We start from the raw sequence: 21635 nt of genomic DNA, 5'->3' as shown, positions 1-21635 counted from the left end.
GGCCCGGGTCTGGGGCCGCGCCGCACAAACAGAGTACTCAGATGTGCACACTGCTGCTGTTTCCTGGTTTAACTTATTTTTTCTTCCTGGAAAATCTGGCTTGCAGCACGCACACCTGCTTACACTTTGTAAAGAGTGCTTTGCAGGTTTAGACACACCCCCTAGCTTAGCTGTGCTAAGCCAGGAGCATACCCGAGCAACAGGGCTCCAATCCGCTTACAGTATGCCTGACACACCCACCCATGATGTCACCTACCTCCTAGTCTTCCACTTAGCTATTCATACTCTTACACTGTTGGGACCTGCCTCACATGCTGGGGAAAACTGGGATTCACTATCCTTCGCCTTATTTGCATAGAACTGCCTGCTAATGCATAGTTACATGTCTCACACTGTGCCTCCCCCCTTAGCAACCACTATTCACTGATCAGGCTGTCTTTTGCCTGCCATTGACTTGCATGGCAGAATACTGATTTTAGTTAGACTGTTTGTTTTAGGTTTATTTTCTTATTTTCCTACCAATCCCGTTTGTGCACCACTGCCCTATGCTTAAACAGCCGTGATCGGTGGAACTACAATAAAAGTTGTATTTTTTACTTTTTGTATTGTTTGCAATGCCAATGGCCTTATACTTGGCCATTGGCATGCTTCCTCCATGATATGCAGCCTTTATTTGGAGCTGTCATGTCTCCGTTTTGGATTTTGCAGACCCCGTACTCTGGTACTAACCAAGTACATTTCTGCAGGTTACGCTAGTCCTGCACAGCTTGATTCCAGCTTCCTGGATAGCGGATTTACCTCATTTGCATGGTTTTCACCTGCAAATGGGGTAATTTGCATATGGGGCTGAGAACGTGCAGGACTAGTGCAAGAGCGCTCGTGCACGTCAAACGAGCACGTACGTGGATCGCTCGGCCGCCATATTGCCAACATTACCTCTTACACTAATCATGCACACCGTGCAAGCTTTTGAGAATCCGGGGGTCTGTTGATGCATATATGACCAGTTTAAGGCACAGAGTTAAATACTGTGAATTTGCTGAGTTGCATGATTCATTGCTGATGGAAAAGTGTGTGATATTCAGTGATAAAAGCAAAAGAAAACTACTGTCTGAAAGAGATGTAGTACTAGCAAAGGCAATGAATGTTCTCTTGAAGCAGCACCGTTAAACAGTGTTAAGTGAAACAGCTTGATGTGGATTTTGATGTGTGTAAAACTCAGTTCAAACAAAAGTCTGATATCAATGTTAGAAATGGAAAGAACTCTCTTTAACAAACTGCACCTTGCTCTAAATGTAACAATAAGGCTGTTACTGTTTTAAGGGAATCTGCACATTTTTTAGAACAATTATGTGAATATATGGAAACTGGTGATACAAGCTTGGATTTTATTTTAGTGACCCTGGATGTACATAGTCTTTTTACAGTGATTCCCAATGATGTAGGACCAGACTATATACGTGACTTTAATGCAAGAATAGCACATATGGATAGATCTAGCATGGAACGTATATGTAAGTTACTGAACATCATATTATATAATAATGTTTTTGTTTTTGAAGAGAAATTGTATTTACAATGCTGGGGTGTAGCCATGGGCACATCCTGCGCGAGCAGTTACGCTAATTTGGTCCTGGGTGAGTGGGAGATGGAATATATTCTAAATGATAGGAATCCATGGCTAACCTATATAGGTGTATATCGTAGATTTGTAGATGATGTGTTTGTTTTGTGGAAAGGGGATGCACAACAATTAAATGCCTTTGTTAGTTACTTAGGAAACAACAACTAAATTTTTAAGATTTACTATACATTCATCTTCAGTATCTATAGACATTTTGGATATTTTATTGAAGGTAGATGAAGAAGGGAAGTTATATACTACCTTAAACTATAATCTCTGTTGGAAAAATGCCCTACTAGAGAGAGGAAGTATGCACCCACAATATATTTTTAAGATCATTATGAACAATCAGTTATTGAGAACATCTATACTTTGTAGTAAGAATAATGACTTCCTACATCAGTTGGAAAGGACAGAAGTGCATTTAAGTGTGGGGTTATATGACTAATGATGTTAGAAGGGTGTCAAAACAAGTTAGATCTATGAGGAATGGGAAAGGTAAATCTTGGTATACTAGAAATGCCAGGGAAGTAAGTAATGGTGGTTTAGTGAATAAATCCAGAGTTAGAATACCGTTTATATTTAGTACTGATTTTAAGTACATTAAAGATATAATACAGAACAATTGGAAGTTACTACTGTCAGATGTTAGAATTAGGAATTTAGTGGGTTAGGTGCCAAGATTCAGCTACAAAAGAAATCGTAACTTATAAAGGTTTACTATGTCATAGGAATATGCATGACAACCTAGGTAGATTACATAGCAATAAACTTGGCACATATCCATGCAGCAGGTGCAAAGCATGTAAATATATTTAGACCAATAATGAATTGATATAGCCCATTACCAATAAGAGATATACTTATGCAGGTTATGCATGTTGCTTAACTAAAAATCTGATATATTTAGCTACTTGTACACAATGTATGTGTTTCTATATTGGTAAAACCAATAGGATATTAAAGGAACATATTTTATAACATTTAGGTGATGCACGTAAAAACACACAAAGAAGTGCACTAGCGTCCCCTATTAATACTTATCCACAGCATGGTTTTAAGTTTATGGTCTTGGATGTCTATATTCCCACCCTTAGAGGTGGTGATATAATGAATGCTACTGAGGTAAAGAAACACACTGGATAGTTGATTTGAGGGCAGACATTCCACCAGGTCTAAATGGTTTTATACCTTTAAAACCTATCCTAAGAGCTAGGAGAAGATAATTGTTTTATTAATCATTTGAATTGTGATTTAACTTAATTGGTCATGTGTATGTATTTAAGTGCCTACTGTTTTATTTTTGTGCATTGATCTGAAGAAGGAGACATCTCCAAAAGCTCTCATCTTTTTATTATTTGAATAAATATATGTGCTTTGCTGCGGTGGTCCCATTGTTGTTCCTAAAGTTTATAGATATATTTTTCTCTACTGCGGGACTGGTAAACTCCTTGCTGTTGCTTGTTTTCTATAATGTTAGAAATGGAAAGAACTCTCTTTAACCAGCTCCACATTGTTCTAAATGTGGTTGTCAGCATGGAAAAAGCAGTTTCCAGCTTTTAACACACAGCATCATCAATGTAGTCAATAAATCATTTTTCTCAGTTACACAGGCTTAGAAAAAAAAGGTCAAGAACATGTTTTGCAGGTAGTTAAAACTAAAAGACTTGTGGCAGTACAAGACACAATGTGACCTGCATCTAAACTGACCAGTGTAACATAAGCAACAATCTGATTGTGAGTGCAGTTGACCTATGGGATTGCAGAGTCAGTGGCTCACAAGTTTGCAGAAGCTGCGATTCCTGCATTCATGCACTGAGTAAAGTTAACCTCAGCAGCAGAATGCAGTGTGCAATGATGCAGGATCACAAAACCCATCTAGGACATTTTCCAGTGGGACTGCAGGAATTAAGTCTGAGTCAGTGCATACTTGTGAAAAAAACTATCAGTGATTGTTAAGCATACAAACTATGACTGAAAATTAAAGCTGTTGAAATATATGCCTTTATGTGGATGGCCATTTGATAAAGTAAAGGTTCCATTACTAATTCAAGTTTATTTCATGCATTATGATGAAATTCATGAGATTCAGTTACTTGTGTTTAAGTCTAAAAGAGTGATTGCTTGTACTCAACTGCAACACTTCATGTTGCAGAAATAAATGAATCACATTTAGGAATCAAGTGTAAAGAATAGGCATATAATATCATATTTTGACCAGGGATGTCAACAAATGGTGCATTTATAATTTATTTCACAAAAGTAATGCAGAAAGTGCCATGATTCCTAATGAGATTCACGATATTCCAGATTTTCCATAGTGTAAAATGGCATCGCATCAGATCTGTTAAAAAATTCAATATCTTACTTGTGTTGACTACTGTTCCATTTATTCTGAGATTTTTAAAGATAACCATATTTCATCAAAGACTGCTGCAACACTGTAGCGATATGGAAGTTCCAGCATCTTATTTCATTGCCAAAATATCATTATTATAACAGTCACATTGAGACAGACTGAGAGAGAGAGATCCCAGCAATAAAAACGTGTGAGAAAATATGATGCCAACTTAAAGCAGGACTGTTACCCTGCAGATCTCAAGTACGGAATGGAAGGGGTGGTGGTGGAGGGGGAAACAAAGTTGACTGTTTTTACTTCAGCCAGAATATACTCATAATGTCCAAGCAGCATTTAAGTTTTACAAGAAAACCAGAAGATTTATTATGTCTGATCAGCCCAGTTATTACCAATAGTGAAACCTAGGGAAACAGTCTATGTCCAGAATCTAAATGACAAACATTTAAAGCAAAAATAAGACATTGTTGTTAGAATGTCCAGTACACTAAAGTGCTAGATTTTCCATCATGAAGCAGGTCTTTGACTAGTGCTGTATTCAACATCCCCAATATAAAACAGGGCTGTTCTTATCACAAAGCACTGAAGTGATAGAAACATGTACCATTTAGAGGCAGTGTTAGCTAAGAACTGTTATGCAATTTAAAACTTGGCCCTGTTTCAGACTATAGTTCACATGCGTGATTCTAAATAGAGACTGTGTTACTGTTGATGATTTTTCCTTCTTTTGACCAATTACTAGAAGTGCCTCAGAACTAACCATGACTATTAACTCATTTCATAATGACAGTAATCTACCTAGGCGATAAACCAATTAAAAAGCCAGATAGATGGAATAACTATGTCAATTCATATGATAGTAAAGACTGAGTTATGACAACATTATATACATTTCTGTAAAAATCTGTATTTGTAGTTTTTAAATGATGTAAATCATTGGTATCCCTAAATTCTTTAGTATATCATGTTTTGTTATATGAACATATTTCTGTTTAATGCAACCTTGTCTTGGTCAAATGAAAAAAGTTTTCCAAAGCTGACTACAATCTCCTCTGTCTCCTCTGAGCAGGTATAAGCAGTTTCACAGTCACTGTCCCTTCAGTTGGAACAAGCACTAATGTCCAAGCCTACACCAAAAAAAATATATGAGCACCTACATAGTTGTATGGACTCAGCAATACCTGACAGGACCAAATCATCTTCCTCAAGGAAGAATAAATCTGTCTGGTGGACAGCAGCAATAAACAAACTCTATAACAGAAGGAAAAAATTACTGTCCAGGACCAAGAAGGAGTAGGTGCCAAGTCGGAAGCAATCTCTCCTTTGTCTGAACAAGCAAATAAGGTCACTGGTGAAATCCTCTAAGGATAACTTTGAGTCCAAATTGGCCACATCCACCAATGACAATCACAAGGCCTTCTTCACATATGTCCGCAATCTCAAAGGCAACACCCAAGTCTGCTCTGAACTGGTGGTCAATAACACCACATACACAAACTCCATAGATATAGCCAACCTGCTGGCAGATAGGTTCAGTGAAAACTTCACCCCCTGTCCCCCCATCAGTAAACCAGGACATCCCCAGCACCTGCCCCTCTCCCCTCATCACCAGGGAGCAGGTCCTTAATGCCCTCTCAAAGGCAAAAAATACAGTCTCAATGGGACTTGATAATATCCCTGGCTGTATCCTACATGAACTCAGGCATGAGCTCTCAACTCCATTAGACACCCTATTCAACCAAAACCTGAGCACCAGCTTCATCCCAGCTGAATGAAGGACAGCCCCTGTCATCTCTCTACACAAAGGTGGAGTGTCCACTGACCCAGGAAATTATAGGCCCATCGGCCTAACTAGCCTGATCTGCAAGGCCATGGAATGCATTATCATGGACCTTATAAACAAAGACATTGGCATCCTCCAAACGCTTGACCCCACACAGTTTGGTTTTGTCAAAGGGAAATCATGCCTGCTAAACTTGGTCGACATCTTTGAAACAGTCACCAAAGCCATGGACGAAGGGAAGATGGTGCACACTGCCTACCTTGACCTAGCCAAAGCCTCTGACACTATTCCCCATTCGGGTATAATAGATAAACTCTCCCAACTAGGCATCAACCCATATGTTACCAGATGGGTAGCTAACTGGCTCACTGATAGAGCCCACTCAGTCAAAGTAGGGGAGGCTACCTCTAGTAGTAGACCCATAACAAACGGTGTACCCCAGGGATTGGTCTTGGGGCCTCTACTGTTTGGGATATACTTTTCTGAGGTGCAAGCCAAAACCAGTGGTCTGTGTCTGACCAAGTTTACAGATGACTGCAAGCTGGGCACTGTCTTAAATTCCCCTAGTGATGTGAACATCCACCAACAGGGCCTTACCCAAACTAATGACTGGTGCCAGAAGCATGGCCTCAAACTGAATGCCAAGAAATGCATCATTATCCCCTTTGGGGAAAATGTCGTCCCCACTAATTATCATATTAATAACAATGTACTAAGCATGCAATCAGTCGTGAGGGACTTGGGGACCCAGGTTGATAGCAACCTGACTTTTGACCACCACATTGCCTCTGTTGTACGGAAGGCTTTCTACATGGCCCACCTCATAAATAAGGTTATTTCATCCAGGAACAAGGAAGTCATAACATCCCTGTACCCCTTCCTTATCAGACCCATTATCCTTCGGCATGTACCTTGTCACATGCAGCAGTTGGAGAGACCACAGAGGTTTCTGACCAGGAAAATCCAGGGTCTCAAACAACTATCCTATACAGATAGGCTAAAAGCCCTGTCCCTCTACTCAGTCTCATATAGACTGCTCAGAGGTGACCTGTGTCTGGCATACAAGGCCATTTCAGACCCAGCCTTGATGGAGTTGCTGCAGATCTGTAAGACACACTCCACTCGTGCAACCTGCACACAAGGCCTTAACCTGGTTTGTGACATTAATAGAACTTGCTGGCAGGATAATTTTGTGTTCCAAATACTTCCCTGTCTGTGGAATAGACTCCCTCTCCATGTCAAGCAGAGTACCTCCCTAGCTCTCTTTAAGAGGAACCTGGACGACTGGATGGGAAACAGAAAATATACCCCTGGGATCCTACCTGTGTCCCTGCTGGATAGGGGAAACAGGTGCTGACTTTGAGTGCACATGGGTGAAATTCTTGGCTATGCTTATAAGGGCCTCTGGGCCAACAGCCTAGTATCATCCAAAGAACCTATGAACCTATGAAATCTTAAGAAGATGGCAGTATGCATTCAGTGCCCATAGTATTTTCCATGTGAGGTGTTATGTGATCATGTCTTCTTTGCATTCTGCCAGAGTTACCAGTTCCGTGGTTTTGTCACTCAATTGGGCTGCTTTCGAAAGTTTGTTGTGGGAAATTTGGAGTAGTTGCGGGTTGCATTTTTTTGGGCTGGAAGCTGTTACGGGTTGCATTTTTTGGGGCTGGAAGTTACTTAGTGACTTCCTGGAAGGTGGAGCCAGGAAGGTGAATGTCAGTCAAGTGACTTGGCTGGCTGTTGCTGAGTTCAGTTGGCTTGTGAACGTGTCGGTCGCTCACTGTTTGTGTAACTGGCATGGCGTGGTGGCGGTAAATGCACTGTCTGGTGGGGGAGAGTGAGATTCATTGAGATAATAAAATTAGTCTATTTGACTTTTACTTTCAGAGGTATGTGTTTCATTTTGTCTTGTCCCATCCATTTGTTATTATTTTATGTTAATAGATGCCTATGTGGTATTTATTAGTTCTGCAGTGTTCTATATTTTTGCTTTTTTATATGTAGACTTAATTGAAAGGTTGTGCAATGTGTATTACAGAAAGGTTAGAGAGTTAGACAAGCAGGCCTATTTTCTCTTTCAGTTTGGGGTTAAGCATATACAACCAGCTAATTAAAAATAGTTTGTTTTAGCATGTTTGATAATGAAAACCATAAATCACAGACCTGTTCTAAAATGCTGTAAGATATGTAGTTTTCTGAAAATGCTGCATCAGCAAAAGCCATTAAAGTTTATAGAACTGCTTGTCCAGTGGTGTAATTTATTTTGTTACTGTACTCTGTAATTTTAAAAATGCCAGTATGTTTTTCTTCAAAGAGGCAGTAAAACGTGGACGAATTTATATCAAGCATGCTTGGAATTTATAGCTATGTTTTCAGTCTTGCACGATATATACATAAAAAAAAACTTGTTCAGTTTGAGTGTTTGGTTTTCTTCATATGCTGTTTAGTGTAAAAGCTAGTTTAACGGAACGCCATTTGGTGTATCCATGTTGTAACTCTTGTGGAGCAGTGAATTTCAGCAAAATGTACAGGGTGACCCATAGTTCCTAGTTGTTATAATCTACCATGTTTACACACGTGTAAGGAGAAGGCCAGATTTGTGTTTGTTTTTTATGTTGTTTGAAGGTGAGAGGAGGAAGGAATGGAAAGGTTGTCCTGAGCACAGAACTTGATGGATTAAAACATTGTCATGTTTGTTTTTACTAGTTTACTTACTGAGCAGGTACAGGGAGGGTGTTGGCAATACAGTTAACTTGTCTTCTATCTGCAGGCTTGAATAAAGCTACTCTGGCTTAAATAAAGTTGTCACATAGGCAGAGGATTTAACTGTTTGTTGTTAAAGGAGTGCAGGACTTTTGATGTTGACTGTTTTGTTGTATTTATTTTACCATGCCAGTAGCCAATATATATGTACTTTTCTTTAAAGATGCTGTATCATGAAAGCGTGGGTAAATAATAATTGTCACATAATTAGTTTTGTAAAACTGTTACACTGTGCTGTGGTTACATTCATTTCTTTGTGATATTTTATGGAGAAGCAGTGTATTTTAGTGGTCTAGCCACTGGTGGTGGTATTTAAGTTAATTGTGGAGTTCATTTGTTTGCAAGCAGTGTGGTGGTGCAAAACAGATGTCTTTATATAAAAATTGTCAACAAAGAAAAGAAGGGTTGCAAGCTCATCAGAACCCTTTTTTAAATATCAGTAGTGTAGATTTAAAAGCTACTAAAATAAAATGAGTTGTGTTGTACATTTCTGAATAATTTGAAGTATATTGCTATTTTATTTTGGAACCATAATGCTTCCTGTTTTGTCAGAAAAACACACACTTTTGAGGAATGCAGCAAAATGTTAGACTTAAAATCATGAATATTTGAGATTTTCAGAGAGAGAGGGCATGCAGTGGACAGAATATTTATTTTGTATCAAAGTCAATTGATCATGCCTCTCATCTGTCCAGATTTTTGCCTCATATTTTTGGTCTGTTTCTCATAACATTTTGGTTTTCTGGCAATAATTGCAGATATCTGAGTTATGTACCTCATACCCCTCAGAAAATTAATGCTAATGCAAAATATGTTATTCTATCAGCTTTCTTAGTTTGTAAGAACAATATTTAAAAAAGTTTCCCTATATTTGCCCTCCCATTATTTATGACTTTGTCCAGATTTCTTGCTCTAACAAGTTGAGAGGCATGCAGTTGAATAATTAGGGACAAAGGCTCCCAAATTAGGGACACATTTTATATATTAAAAGACACATGAAGGCTGAAAGACTAAGAATAGGGAACCTCCAAACATTGGAGCCATATCATTTGGGATTCGTCATGTGCAGGTCATGCTTACTCAACCTAGTGAATTTTTTTGAAAAGGTCACCAAAACAATGGATGATGGTAAAATGGTACACACCTCATTCTTTGATGTAGCCAAAGCTTTTAATACAATTCCCCACTCAGGTACAGTAGAAAAAGTAAATAAACTGGGAATAAACCTGTGTCACCTGCTGGATTGACATCTGGCTTACAGGATGCAGATAATCAAAATAGGGGAAAGTTACCTCGACAAAGAGACCAATCACCAGTGTAGACCCCCCGTGGTTCTGTGTTGGGACATCTCCTGTTTGCCATTTCATTTTCTGAAATATATGCTTGTACCAAAGGGCTCTAGCTGACTAAGTTTGCAGGTAACTGCAAACTAGGAGCACTCATTGAATCCCCAAATGACTAATATGCCCTTAAGAGTTAACCCAGTTGTTTGGGATTTGGAAATTTATATGGACAGTGACCTAACTTTTCACCAATAAGTGTCTATTGTTGTAAGAACTCCTTCTATATTATACAGCTTATAGACAAAGGGATTGTGTCTAGATGTAGGGAAGTCATTGCCCCACATTTACACCACCCTCATTAGGCCAGTCATTGAATATAATGCCTCCTTTGGCATGTATCTGTCCAGATACATGGAACATCTGGAAAGCCATCAGGGATACCTTACTGAAAGGATACAATGTCTAAACAACATGTCCTATATCAAACAATTCATAGTCCTGCTACTATACTCTGTACCCTACAGACTGCTAAGAGCCAGTTGTATAAGAAACTTGCTAGAACCTTTGTGCCACTTTTACAGTCAGTAATTTATTTATGGTGCAGGGCATCATCTATAATGTGTGGAACACAACATTTCTTTATATCTCCAAGAGTAAATAAGAACAAAATGCCATACATCAGCTATAATTGAAGTCATAATAAACCTTATTGTAACAAGAAACTGCATGTTGAGTAAAAAAGTAATTTCATGGCTGTCTGGGTAACACTGTATTAAATTGCACTTGTGTTGCTTTTGTTTCTTTTGGGATATAAACTTTGATTTAAGTCCGAGTGCAAACCATTCTAAATCCAACATCAAGAAGCTACACCTTTACTCTTTGATAACTTCCAGAGTGTTTTGTTAGGAGAAACTAACTGGTGTCTGTATCTTTTAATCTATTGGAAGCCAGAGTAGGGCAGTGGGACTGCTTTTTAAGAGCAAAGTGGGCCAGTTTCACTCATAGTTATGGATAAGTGGTCACAGTACGAGAAGCGATACAGCAAAATCTGGGAAAAAGATGCCGCATTACAGGACTGGATATGCAGTGTGCCTGGTAATTATACTATTACTTTCTGTTGGTATTGCAGATGCCACATTCATGCCCATCATGCAGATTTAGTGAATCATGTTGGATCAACGAAACATAGATGAAATGCCACACCATTTTCATATGCATGGACTTTACATGATGTCGGCTGTCGTGTATAAACTGTAAACAATACTATCAAGGTAGCTGAGTTGAAGTTGGCGGCGTATGTTGCGTGCCATTCCAGTTTTGCAACAGTAGATCACATAGGACAGATTGTTAAAGACATTTCCAGTAAAAACATAGCATTCCACGGAACTAAATGTTCCGCACTCATCAAGAATGTTCTTGGTCCAGCAGTGCATGAAGAATTAATCTGGGACTTAGTGCAGTTAGACAGTAAGGAGATGGCCTACTCCTTAATAATTGATGAAAGCACTGACATTAGTCTGGAAAGACAGCTCTGTGTGAAGGTGCAATATTACAGTCATTCACTAAGCTCAGTTGTCACAACATTTCTTGAAATAATATCGCTTGAATAGGGAACAGTAGAAGGAATATTTAGTGCAATTACCAAGTTTCTTGAGTGAAATACATTACCAATTAACAAATACTTGGGCTTAGCAACTGATGGCTGTAATACTATGTGTGGAAAAATAATTCAGTCATAACACGGTTTCCCGAAGTTTGCCCAGATTTTGTGCACATAAAGTGTATATGTCGTTCATCTGATGCACTGAAAGTGATACCAAGAAACACTGAATTCAGGATATCCGAGACCTATAACTGGTTTGCCCACAGTACCATTCACCAGCTGAAATATAAGTGATTATTTGAATGCATTAATGTTGGCGAAGAACCACTTGTGATTTTGAAGTGGTCAGGCACTTGTTGGCTGTCTATCGCCTCCTGTGTTCAGCAGTCTTTGATCAATATGACGAACTGAAGTTTCATTTCCAGATAGCTAAAGACGAGCTGCTTGACTACATGGCTGAGCAATTGTATCACATGTTCAGTTCACCAGAGAATAAGCTTTACTTGCGGTTTTTGTAGCCCGTATTACAGGAACTGAACAGAGTGATCAAATTATTTGGGTTAGACAAAGTAAGTCCTGTAAAGTTGCTGACTGAACTGTTAATTTTGTATCGAAACATAATTCAGTGAATTGTGAGACCAACCGCATTTATGTTGTGCGGAGCAACAATGGCTTTTGATCTGGAAAACAGGTCTAACCATCTACCCTTAGCAACTATTAGCTTTGGCATTGAATTCCACTTACTGTTGCATGACTCTTAATATTGAGCGCTCTTCTGCAGAAAACAGTGCTGTCATGATTTTCTGTTGGAACTCCTAAGGGAACTGCATCAGAAATTACTGGCAAATGTGCAGCAGCTAGAGTCTCTGGGTGATCTCTCATCTTCTGTCGTCCTTGGAGCACAGAAACCATAACCGTCCAATTTGTCATTTTTACCTTTGTACAAAGGAAATTTGGGAGATCTGGAGCAGCAGTGGATGTGAATCAGCACAATGTCACAGTCAAACTTCAGGGATAATGACGTTGAGCAATGTTGGATAACCATAGTAAATCACACAGATGCTTCAGGGGATTTTGACTTTCTACAGCTGGGACATTTTGCCTTGAGTGTGTTGATGATGACTTTCGGGAATGCAGCCGTAGAAAGAACTTCCTCTGCAATGAATCTGAGTAAAATGAAACTGAGAAAAAGAATGCAGCAAGGCATGCTAGAAACTTTTTTACACATGCAAAGCTACATGAAGTGCAGAGGGATCTGCTGCCATGGATTTATCCCAACAACAATAATTCTGAGTAAATTAAATTTGAACATTTATTCAACCGATGATCATGATGATGTTTTACCTGATGAATATTTTGCAGTTACAGATAAATTAGTATCAGGTATTTAAGATTAATTATTAGTAATTCATGATATATTTTGCAATTAGTTTTATCACACTGTCAGCACGTGCAGTCTCTTGTTACAGCAGTGGAGTAGCTGGGGGGGTGGGCGAGAGGGACGGTCTGCCAGGGGGGCACTTTTAGGAATGTCACATTTACCTTAGTTTAATTTAAAACATTTTTAAGGGCATTCTTCCCGTAGCATCATGTCCTGTTCTTCCGGTCCAGTTGCATCATGTCTGTGTGTGCTTTGTCACACAGACATCCTGTTCTTCTTGTCTGCCCATGTAATTTTAAATACAGTACAGCGGTTTGCTGCCAATGAGTCCAACTAAGTGTGCGTTTCTGCTTCACCTGCTCCATATGTGTGTGCCACTGCCACTTAAAGAAATTCCAATCCCTCCAAGCTACATGCTCTGTGGACCTAAACCTTGTCACCACAATAAACAGAACATGCTGGAGGGATGGATTCCTGTCCCAGAGACTTCCCATTCTCTGGAACAGACTACCTATCTATGTCAAACAGAGCTCCTCATTAGCACTCTTCAAGAAAAATCTTGATGATTGGATGGGTAATAGGAAATTCACCCCGGGGATCACTTCTGTGGTTCTGCTTGACAGGGGCACAGAAAAATAATTTTCTTGGGTGGCAAAAGCCAGGTTACCTTTTTGGCTAGGCTTGTATAGGCCCTAGGGTCAATAGCCTAGTACCTACCTATGAACCTATGAGTGTTCAATTCGTTCACGGAATTTCAATAATTTTCTGTTTCACCTGTTCCAGTTCCAAGTAAGTGTGTGTTTCTGCTTCACCTGTTCTGTGTGTGTGTGAGTTCCAAGTTAAGTGTGTGTGTGAATTTTGATCATTTTCTGCTCCATTCTGTGTGTGTGTGTGTGTGTGTGTGTGTGTGTGTGTGTGTGTGTGTGTGTGTGTGTGTGTGCGCACGCTTGTGTGTGTTTGTGTGTGTGTAAGGCAACTCTGAATCTCTCTGAGGGAAGAAGAGAGTTTCTAGTCAGATCAGACCTCTCAGTAGGGATAAAACAGTAAACCGATTTGAGAATAATGCTACTTACCAGATAATAAACTAGGCATCAAGGCACAAGACTTAGTTGAGTGCAAAAATCCATTGTTTTTCAACCCTCCTAAAAAATTCCAGAATCTAGACACAGTGACTCTTGTCTCTGGATTGTTTTAAACTAGTTTCATAACAAGAGATGGCAGTCCTTGTCTTTAAAGGGCATAAAACCTCACTATTCTTACTGAAAAGTCTGTCCTACAAATATTAGAAGGAAACAATGCATCATCCATACTGCTTCAGGTCAGCTAGCTAGTGAGGGAAGGAAGTTGGAACAGTAAAACAATCACAATATAAACTACAGAGCTTCATCTAGGCTACACTCCAAGATCACACCTACTTTGCATCAGAACCTTTCCACATAGCTGTTTATTTATCTAGACTCACATTCAAACATTTAATTTGTACCCTTCCTCGAATACTGCCAATGATCCTTTATACAACCTGTTCTCCAACCTGCAGTCAAACAAAATGGCCACTCACCTAACAGACAGATCTTTAGCCAAACCAGTGTGAAACTCACAGTTGAACAAGCAGGTCACTTACACTTTTAAGCCAATATGTAGCATAAGCCATACTTCCCAATTGAAAAGCACAGCATTGACAAAGAGGTTTGCTGCAGAGAGTTTTAGATTCCCGGAATTCCACTGCCGACTGGCATTTCTTTCTTCTCGGTGGGCTGGTTCCCAGAGGGGAGCATCCAGGTGAGGAAGATACTGCCCACTCTCTCCTTGTCCCTCAATTCCCACACGCACCTCCTTTGCCACTACCCAAACCTAAGGGAGATGATTATCGGGTCTACTTCAAAACACTGAAATCTCATAACATTGAAGCTCAAAACACTGAGACCATAACATCGAAAACCCAAAACACTGAAAACCCAAAACAATGAAAACTCAGAACACTGAAAGTTTGCATCATTAGACTGAAAACTACAGCGCACATGTAAATAACACCCCCTCCACCTATAACAACACCAAACTAACAAACACACTTTTTACTACGTTTTTGCAGGGGGGCAACCTCCCCACACCCCCCATGTGGGGGGCTCTGACCCCCCCATAAATTAAATATACCAACTCCAAGATCGTACTACAGTAGAAAAAAGTTAATTTCCTAACCTCACTGTATCGCGATCACCATACAGAATGTAAACATAATGTCTAAATCACTTACCTGTATGGCCTAAGAACACATACAGATTGGCAAGCTAAACACTTTTCCCCCTACTCACTTCTCCTAGCACTTCTCAGAACACTAACTTAACTTCCATGAAAGCAACACATCCGTATTTTACATTCTGTATGGTGATCATGTTACAGTGGGGTTAGGAAATTAACTTTTTTCCAATGTAATGCAATCTAGGAGTTGATATATTTCATTTACAGGGGGTGTGGGGGGCAGAGCCCCCTACATGGGGGGTGCAGAGGGGGCTTGCCCCCCTGCAGAAACGTAGTAAAAAGTGTGTTTCTTACTTTGGTGTTGTTATAGGTGGAGGGGATGTTATTTACATATACGTTGCAGTTTTCTATGTTATGATGCACACTTTCAGTGTTCTGAGGTTTCGTTGCTTTGGGTTTTCAATGTTGTGGGTTTTCGATGTTATGGTCTCAGTGTTTTGAATTCCAGTGTTATGAGATTTCAGTGTTTAGAAGTAGACCCTGATTATCTCCTAAGAACTATAAAAGCCCATCATTTTGGTAGCACCACCTAACAGTGGCACTACGTATACGTACAAAGTTGTGGGCTAACCTGTTAGCAGTCCCACCAAAGCCTGTGAAAATGCAGCTATTATTTAAGTTGTTTCCATTTCATAACTCGATGCCAGCTCTTGGGATCCTTTACCTAAAGAGGGTGCTTCTCAGCAGATTACTGTACATACAGCAGTACTATAAACATATACCTTTTTAAAGCTATTTCCAAGCGTGTGTGTGTGTGTGTGTGTGTGTGTGTGTGTGTGTGTGTGTGTGTGTGTGTTGTTTGAGGGGGGGATGATAATCCTGCACACTACCCCGTGAGGCAGGGTATTTCAAATAAACAGGGTGTGCAGATGAGGACTACGTACCTGGATGACTTGAAAACAAACATGTTAGAAAAACTTATTAACTGCATTACAGTGCAAAGTTATTATGCAATAATTCCTTGCTGTACTTACTGGTTTTGTTCATTTTGAATGTTTCTTGTCTTTTCCTTTGCACAGCATTTTTGCAGTTAGCTGCAGCTGGACAAACTTGCTCCCTGTTGAACTATACTTGGTTAGCAAAAGCGATGCAGTTCTGTGTGAACTGTGCCTTTTCCCCTAGCTGAGTTACAAATAGTGCCCCTCCTTCGATGTTCTTGTCTGGCGGTTTTTAGCAAGAAAAAAAATGTATGTTCTGTTTTGCTATTTAGTCATACTTCCCTGATTGCTGCAGTTTTTAACAAAAACAGCGTACGTTATTTTGGAGTGGGAAAGTAAGGAGGGCTTCAGAAACTCATGCTAGGATGCAATGGGGTGCCAAAGGCAGATCTGGGTATAAGCGAGTTACTTGTGCAAAAATTCCTCTAGTTTTTTCTAAGTTATCAGGAAGCATTAGTTTTTTAAGCTGCAGTGGTACAGCGGTAGCGTTGTTGCCTCACAGCAAGAGGTTCTCCTGTTTAATTCTCAGCTGGAGTGCCTTTTGTGTGGAGTCTGCATGTCTTCCCCGCAGTCGAGTGGCCTCCGAAAGACACGCGTGAATGGGCGTGCCTTTGCTGAAGGTTGGGCCACGGGCTGGCAACTCAGCACCATAAAAAATTGACTGCCAATCATTAGTGGACCAGAGTTCCGCTGTGGCGACCCCTAACCAGGAAAAGCCAAAAAGACAAACATCAGGAAGTATTAGTTTTTGCTCTGAAGCCTGACTCTACAACTCATTCTGTCATACTGTGTTAATAACAGTATAAACTTGCAAGTAACCTGAGCTCTCAGCTGTTCCTGATTTTGCCTTATATTTTTGCCTTGTCACTCATAAAATGTTTTATTTTCTGGTAAACCGTTAAGGATTACAGTCAGTCAATAATGCCAGACAGAACATTACATACCTATTCTTCAGAAAATGCATGCGTGTGCATAACTTGTTGTTTTATTAACTGTCTAAATCAATTAGAGAAATATTTTTAAAAAAACTCTCTGATTTTGTTTCTTTGTTCCTCTTTATTTATGTCTTTGTCTCTCTGATACTTGAACAAAGAAACTGAAAAAAGGTTCTGTGCTTGATTCCCAAGCACTAGACAACCGTCTCAAAGCCAGGGACTTGAGCGTCTTGTAGTGCAGGTTGCAACTTGAACTGAAAGTCTGAAACTTGAATATAAGTTTAGACAACCAGTTGCCACATCTTACCTAAAGTGAAGTAAGAGTGAAAGCTTTGGGGTGGGGGTGGGAGTGCTGATTAGGGCAACCAGAAGGGAAGTTAGGTTTAGGGAGTAGAAAGGAAGTTCTGTGGTTAGGAAGCATAGAACTTTTTAGGGTTATGTAACTATCAGGGAATTTAGGGAAAGGAAGCAAAGACTCAAGTTATGAAATGAGTTTTAGGATTAGAGTCAGGGCTATGGTAGAGTTATATTGGCTGGGTCTAATTTATTTATTTATTTGACATTTGTTTACTGGAAAAGTCCAGCTGGGCCAGAAAGAACCCATTTTCAGTGGAGGCCTGGGGAGAAAACCTCCAATGATACAAATTGTACATGTAACATCTTGGAAACATACATGTGGTATTGTAGTAAAGAAAAAATACAGAGTGGACTAAGTTAGTAGAAACAGTTGCTCAATATGTACAATTACATTACAAACACATGAGAACTTATCACTGCATAAAATGATAACTATTAGGAAAGATATGATGTAGGATGCAAGTAGAATGCATGGAGGATAGAAGGAAGAAAACCGAAAACAAATAGAAGAGAAAAAGAAAATAGAGAGAAGAAACAGGGACAAAGGTAAATATTAGAAAATCAAGAATTAGGGAGATTATCAGCCTGAGGTCGAGCAGGAGCAGATCCAAGATTTGGAAATATATTCTTTAAGTGAGAGTTTAAAGGATGCATACTTTTAGTTGGTTAGATCTGATAGTTAAGTGAAGGCTATGGAGAAAGAGCAGTGATGTAGCTAGGGTGTATGTGTAAAATGCCCCAGTTAGTGTTACTTAGGCTCAAACCCTGTACCTTAGGTACAAGAAACAAGACTCTGAATTATCTACCCATAACACCACTTGTGATTCAAGGAGTTGAGTCCATAGCTCTCAACTGTCCAGATTTTGACAGAATGTCTGGATTGTTTGTCTCATACTCTTGGTCTGTTCCTCTTAAAATTTGTGGTTTTGTGGCAAATCAGTGAAAACTGAATTCACTAAATAATGATAGCCAATGAAGTTTCAGTCTTCCTATCTTTCAGAAACCCATGGCAGCACAAAACATTTTAGTCTAGCAACTTTCTAAGATTATACAAGCAATGTTTAAAATGTGACCTTGGTTTTGGGCCTTTGCCCCCCCCCCCAGTAAATTTTGTCTTTTTCCAGATTTCTTGTACTACAGAGTTAAGAGATATAGCAGAGTGTCTAGTGGAGTTTACAAGGAGCTCACAGCTTCAGAGGAAGAGAAGTTTACTGGTGCTTATGTTACATCTGTTTGCATTGTTAGTAGCACAACAGGTGGTATACTTTCTTTTGATGCAGAAGACTGTGGGTTCTACTCCCGCATTATGTAGATGGATTGCTGATACTATACTGTGTTGTACTTCAAAAGGGGTGGAAGCTGCAGTCCTGAGAATCCCCTTATTTGAGGGATATGCCTAGTAACTATGAACCTGTTATCAGTTTGCCATCAATTTCCTATTGCAATATTACTAGATTATCATTTTTTAATGCAACTTAGGCAATTGTTTCTTCAAGGGCAACAGACACTTTATTTATAGATGAAACAATGAAATATAAAGATGTTTGCAAGCAGCAACCTCTTCATTAGTTGCAGATGTCTTTAATGTAGAATTATTTAGATGACTTTTACTTCTGCAGAAATTGTGCACACTTACTGATATTAGTGGATTGTAATGACAGAAGTTTGAGTAGACTTTTATGATGGATGTTTTGAATTGGGCAGTTTTGTCATTATTGATTCATGCCTTTTGTTTCAGTGCTTACTGGAAAATTGTTGAAAACAATACATTTAAAATGCGCTCACAAGTGTACTGTATTACATATATAAGGAATATAATTTAATACAATCAGGAAGGTGAATCAAAGAACACATTCATGTTTGCATGGTCCTAAATATGTGTGCAAGTGGCCTATGGTTTGAAAACCGCCCAAAGGTAAACTTTATTTGCCACTGGCCAGATGCATTTTCTTTGAATGTGGGTTTCAGTGCTGTTTCGATGAATGTGAGTTTCAAGGGCAGAGAAGTTTTAATGCTAAGTCTGTTTTCATTGTGAGACCTGTATTGCTTTGTTTAGTAGAGGTCTATCAGTGTTTGTGCTATAAAATTTAAAATAAAAGTTTTAAACAAAATCCAAATAATCATTGTAGAAGTGAAGCATAAAGCAGTATGTATATTACAGTGTTTATGGTAAATGGGCAGAAATAGACAAGTAATGGGACACTGGAATGGCTGAAGGGGGGAGGGCTGTGTATGGGGAGCACATTTGACTATGATTTTGTGAAGGGGGAGAAGTGGACAAACTCAAAGACAGCCCCAGGAGGCACAAACTCTAGCTACACTATTGTATTATAGTAAGGTTTATTATGACTAATTATAGCTGATTTATGGAATTTTGTTCTTATTCACTCTTGGAGATATGAAGAAATACATTGCACTGTTTTTGGGCTGATTTTAGTTTAGGCAAGTGGGTGAGTATTTGGAAACCCTACATACTGCCACATGAGGAAACAGAACAGTTGCTTCTTCACTAGTTGTTGTGTCTGTCCCTCCCACTCATGCTTATCATGTCCATGAAGTAGCAGGATAATGTCTTAGCTGTGAATGATCTTTCCCTGCTCCTTTATCAAGAAATATGTATAATATAAAACCAACAACTAATACTGAAAAAATAAAACAGAGGCCATCTGGAGGCAATGTGAATAGAGGGACAGCATGTAAGGATAATGCCACACTATGGAAATATGCTACACTTGAAGATGTACACTAAATGTGCACACTATGATTCCAATTGGAGGTTCCTCATTGATCTAGCTATCTCTTTCCAGCCAAGTGTTTAACTGAAGTTAGTGTAACAACCAACAAAAAACAGCCACCCAGACCACAGTTTGAGCTTTCATCCACACTAAGGCAGATTTCATCAGAACCAATTTGCATAGTTAAGGTGTGTTTATAAAAAAAGCTAATTTGCAAAAATCAATTAACTTCCTATATATCAATCACATTTTGCAACAACAAATATATTATATTTTTGAATCAGCTTAAGCAGCAAAGCAGGACACAGATACCTAAAAGTCGGGTAGATACGCCAAGTTTGCAGCTAAACTGGATCCTAACGACTTGGATTTTTAACTCACACTAAAGAAGCATACGCTTGGGGGCTAAGCCAAGCATCGGGTACTGTGGGGAAAGATAAATGTCCCAGCCCTTGTGGGAAAACTACTAGTTTGATTCCATCAGGCTCCCATGTACCTAAAACGAAGATAGAGAGCGAAATAGGGACATTTTAACTGAAGTGACATGAATAAGAGTGTAGAAGTGGGTGACACAGTACATTGATAATCACCCCATTGGAGGTAGAGACTAGTGTTGTCAGCAAGGTTGTCACCATTCCTTCTCTTGTTTTTAAAAGTAGTACAACTTACAGATTTCCACATTGGGCAGGACTTTTTTTCTGTTTAGCAAAGGCATGAAATTCATTCCAATGGCCAGACAACCTCAATAATAATTGGTTAGAAAAGTGCATACATTCACACATACGGAGAGACCCTTGGTACGGTAGCATTATTCACTGACAATCTTACAAGTGGAGAGAGCTTGCTTGAACAGATTATGGGCAATAGAGACATTAGGATAATGAAGCCTGATAAAGGGGGGAGTTTGGTGAGTATATATCGGAAACCCATATTCAAGCTATCCAAGACATCGGATATCATAGGATAGATTTAATTATTGAGGAATACCCAAAAATCGGGGGTATACCAAAAACATAAAAAACATCAACCACCCCCTTTAGACCCATCATATCAGGATCAAAATCAAAAACATTCAACATAGGGCATATGGTCCTCAGATTTATTCCTGGACTATACGTGCTCAGGACTTGTTTTCATGTATTCCTTACACCACTGGAAACATTCCAACATGGGATGACAAAATTTGTTTGATACTTAGCATGATGGGTTTGGTTCTCACAAACAACTAAAACAAACAGGAGGGGAGTAGTGGGAGCATCGGTAGCTCCATTTTTCGCAAACTTGTCATGCTTGAGTGGGAAGAACTATATTGCATTATACACAGGTTCCTTAAGATTACTGTATATTATCCCTAAAGGTCCTGATTTCTTGTTTTATTTTTTTTTTATGGTTAAATGGTACACAACTTTTATTCAATGATTCATAAATGGAAAAAATGAAATTCCGATTTGGACACCCTACATCAGTAATTCTGATGAGGGATTCAAGTCAAAATTTATAGGAAAACAACCTTCGGTTCGTGCACCTTAGAATCTCAAAATGAAGTAGAGGCAGTTATTGTTAAGCAAATTACAATAATAACTACTGCACAGAAATCAAAACTGGAGACTCCAGCACCACA

The sequence above is a fragment of the Protopterus annectens genome, chromosome 4.part1 (assembly GCF_019279795.1).
Source record: "Protopterus annectens isolate FY-2018-M chromosome 4.part1, PAN1.0, whole genome shotgun sequence".
Lineage (NCBI taxonomy): Eukaryota > Metazoa > Chordata > Ceratodontiformes > Protopteridae > Protopterus > Protopterus annectens.
The sequence above is the reverse complement of the archived record's forward strand: the minus strand, read 5'-3'. Positions refer to the sequence as shown.